The 3734-nt window shown below is 52.3% G+C and overlaps 1 long non-coding RNA gene across 2 annotated transcripts; it reads right to left on the bottom strand.

Moving 5' to 3' along the window:
- Nucleotides 1-179: 179 nt before the first annotated feature.
- On the bottom strand, nt 180-3734 carry LOC121104927. 2 transcript variants are annotated; one of them, XR_005837273.1, is made up of 3 exons: nt 3607-3734; nt 2325-2410; nt 180-374 (listed from the first exon to the last, which is right to left on the bottom strand). It is a non-coding gene; the product is annotated as an uncharacterized LOC121104927 (long non-coding RNA). The 2 variants fall into 2 exon arrangements; XR_005837274.1 differs by having other exon boundaries at nt 180-360.

Below are 3734 nucleotides of genomic sequence, written 5' to 3'. Positions count from 1 at the left end.
TCATGATCCCGATCATGACCTGAGCCCAAACGAAGAGTCTGACGCTTAATCGAGGGCGCCGCCCAGGAGTCCCTCTACAGTGAGTTCTTTTTATTTATTTTTTTTAAAGATTTTATTTATTTATTTGACAGAGAGAGAGAGAGCGCGCGCATAAGCAGGGGGAGCAGCAGGCAGAGGGAGAGAGAGAAGCAGACTCCCCGCGGCGCAGGGAGCCGGATGCGGGGCTCAATCCCAGGACCCTGGGATCATGACCTAAGCCAGAAGCAGACGCCTAACGAAGTGAGCCACGCAGGCGCCCCCTACAGCAAGTTCTTAACCAGGTCCTTCGATGGGCTTCGGGAATCTGTGAACCCCTTGCGTCTGCAAGACAAAATCTGTGTGAAGGGTCATCTTTCTGAGGAAGCCTGTCCATGGCCTCCATGACTATTCGAAGTCCTCACCACGCTGTCCCCCAGGTCACCTCCCTCCCCTGCTGGCGAGGCGTGTGGCGGGATTACTCCCCAGACACTCGGTTTAGGTCTGTCCCTCAGAGAGAAAAGCCGCCTGCCCCCCACGGTACTCAGCTACCTGTGGGTCACACACTCCCGATTTTATCTGCTCCCGCCACGGTAAAGGTAGGGGGATGTCATTAGCAGAGGTCACCCCCACTCCCGCTCTGTGGCTGGGCTCCCCAAAGCATCGCCCTCAACACCTCAACACCTGTCTCTACTTCACAGACAAAGATATAAGACACAAAGAGGTGAGGCGACTTGCCTTTACGTGAGGTCACCTCATCTCAACCAGCTGGGCCCGGGCCTCGGGCGCACGCCTGGCTCCCTGGCGCTGGGCTGATGGGGTGGCTGGGGATATGTTCTCTGACTCTTGCTGGTTGTCCCCAGAACTATTCTTCTCTTCTTCATTAGTCAGATAACCTCAGACCTAGCTGAACCCTGGCCATCCAGAATAAGAAAACACACACACAGTCCCAACCTCTCTTGCAATTAGTTATGTAGATATGACTAAGTTCTGGCCAATGAATCACAAATGAAAGCAATGTTTATAATTTCCAGGAAGTGTCATTCAAGGCGTCTTAAGGTACCATAATGGTATGTGGTTTTTTTGTTTTGTTTTGTTTTGTTTTTTTCTGCTTCATCCTCCTTTCTGTTTGCTGGAGGAAGATCTAATGGCTGGAGCTCAAGCAGCCATGTTGGACCATAAGGCCAAGGACACACCTTAGACAGCCAGACCAAAAAGCCTGCCAGGCCCTGAAACCCTGACAATTCATTACCACACCAACCCGGGACGCCAACTTCTGGGCTTTTTATACGAGAGAATAAGACCTTGTATATTTCTGGCAGTCATTCTCGGAGTGTGGTTTCCGGACCAAGGGCAACAGCATCACCTCACAACTTGTTAGAAAGACACATTCTCAAGCCCCATCCTGAGAACTACGGAATCAGAATCTGGGGGGTGGGGCCTGGGTTTTAACAAGACCGCTGCATGATTCTGATGCACACTCAAGTTTAAGGGTAAGACATTATACATTTGAGTCTTTCTTCACTCTCAGCTGGACCTAATCTCCAATGATAACCCATCAAGGGGGAAACAAGACTTCTGTGCAAGGACTGCGCTTGTCTAGACAGCATCTTTGTGGGGGAAAAATTTTTTTAAAGCACTCTCCTCTAATAACAGCAACAAGAAAAAGTTTTAAAGGTATTTGAATATAATCCCACAACTTGAGCAACTAGAAGCAAGCCCAAGGGGAAACGAGGACGTGGGCATCCAGGTGAGGCCCAGGGATGGAAGGGGGGAGACAGGCAGGAGAGGAAAAAACAGGGCAGAGAGAGTTGTCAGTGGCAGAGAGCTTAAATTCATCCAGATGGTAGTCCTGTAAGTTTTTTTTAAAGGTTTATTTATTTGAGAGAGAGAGACAGTGTGTGAATGGTGGGGAGGGGCAGGGTAGAGGGAGAAAGAGAATCTTCATCAGGCTCCACGCCCAGCACGGAGCCTGACTCCAAGCCTGACTCGGAGCCGGACACGGAGCTTGATCTCACGACCCTGAGCTCATGATCGGATCTGAACCCAGGAGTCAGATACTTAACCGACTGCACCATCCAGGTGCCCCTCTATAAGTGCTTTAAATTTTTTTCAACTTTTTCCATTGGCGAATACACCCATGCATGATTGTGCAGTAACTATAAATATTCAGCTCAACGGATTTCCACAAACTAAACACACCAGTGTAACCAGCACCCAATGGAAGAGACAGAGCCCATGACTAGTCCCCCAGAAGTCCTCCCGTTGTCCTCCTTGCCGTCACTTCCCTGCTGAGGGTAATCACTTACCCTTACTTGGAACACATCAATGGAATCACCTGGTGTTTCGCGTCCAGCTCCTCATGCTTTACACTCTGTTTCCCCTGAAGTTCATCCTGTCGTTACGTGGGTTTATAGCTTGTTCATTCTCATCTTACATAATATTCCATTGTGTGAATATGTCACTATTTTTTTAAGATTTTATTTTTAAGTAATCTCCACACCCAACGTGAGGCTTGAACTGACGACTCCAAGAGCAAGAGTCGCATGCCTCATGGACTGAGCCAACCAGTCACCCTGCCCACTTAATTCTCCTATCATAAGGCCCTGGGTGCCTGTGTGGTATTTGGTCAGAGGGGACCCCGTTACTGATCAAGCATTCAATGGAGAGAGCACCACGTGCTCACATATGCTACTCTATGTCTACCATGGGAACGGTGCCCCTGAGATTCGATGCTCTTTTGCAGTGCACAACCTGCACGCTAGTACTTGGGGGCCCGGCTTTGGGGCAGGAGTCAGGCAAAAACAGAAGGTTTAGCCAAGGTTCTGGCAAAAGCAGGAGTACGGGGAAATAAAGCAGATTGGGGCATGTGGCAGAAACAGGCATGACTGGACAGAACTGGGCAGTCTTTCAAGCTAATGAGATGTCAGTAAGACACGCTTGAAGCTGGGCCAAGCTGCATTCTGGGCTCAACTTCGATGCCTCTGACCAGTCTGTTGAGTAGGCTTCGCTGGCCTGGGGGCAACTGCTCATTTTGTCCTAGACAAGATGGTCTGTCCCTCAGACAACCTCAGCATGGGGTATCCTAAGAAGGAAAAGGATGGTGGTGGCACCAAGCCCGTGGCCTCCAGCAGCAGGCTGAGGTCCTGAAAGCAGCTGTGAGTGGAAAACAGGGATCTAAGGAGCATTTGGGGGCAGAGCTGACCGACAGCCTGGGATGAAGGACGCAGCCAGAGGGTGTGGTCACCTTCCAGGGGCTCTCCCAGGGAAGCCCTTCTCTAACAGCCCTGGGCTCTGCAGCCTGATCAGTGTCCCACAGACCCAGCCCTGACAGGACACAGGTGGCCTGAGCACCCCCCAACCCCCCACCTCCTGGCTTCTGACACCCTCGGGGTCTGGGTGCCTGTCCCCAAGGAGAGGAGGGTGACACCTGGTAGGGAGTAGTGGATAGATCCCTGGGGCCTGGCTGGAGGCGACACTGCGAGGTGTGAAGGCTGTTACCCCAGGGGTTCACACATCACAGGAGGACTCCTTCAGATACCCACCTGCACCCACCTGCACCTGCCAGGCGGGCACACACCCAGCACTCACCCTCAGGGACCCAGCGGCTGCAGAGGGACACCCACGCGCAGGTCGGCCCACTCCACACCCCTTCCCACCGTTCACCCCATACCCTGGCGGCTGGTGGGTGACCGCCACCGTCGCACGCGCTCCCCCCC

The sequence above is a fragment of the Ursus maritimus genome, unplaced genomic scaffold, assembly GCF_017311325.1.
Source record: "Ursus maritimus isolate PB19 unplaced genomic scaffold, ASM1731132v1 scaffold_24, whole genome shotgun sequence".
In the NCBI taxonomy this organism is placed as follows: domain Eukaryota; kingdom Metazoa; phylum Chordata; class Mammalia; order Carnivora; family Ursidae; genus Ursus; species Ursus maritimus.
The sequence above is the reverse complement of the archived record's forward strand: the minus strand, read 5'-3'. Positions and strand labels throughout refer to the sequence as shown.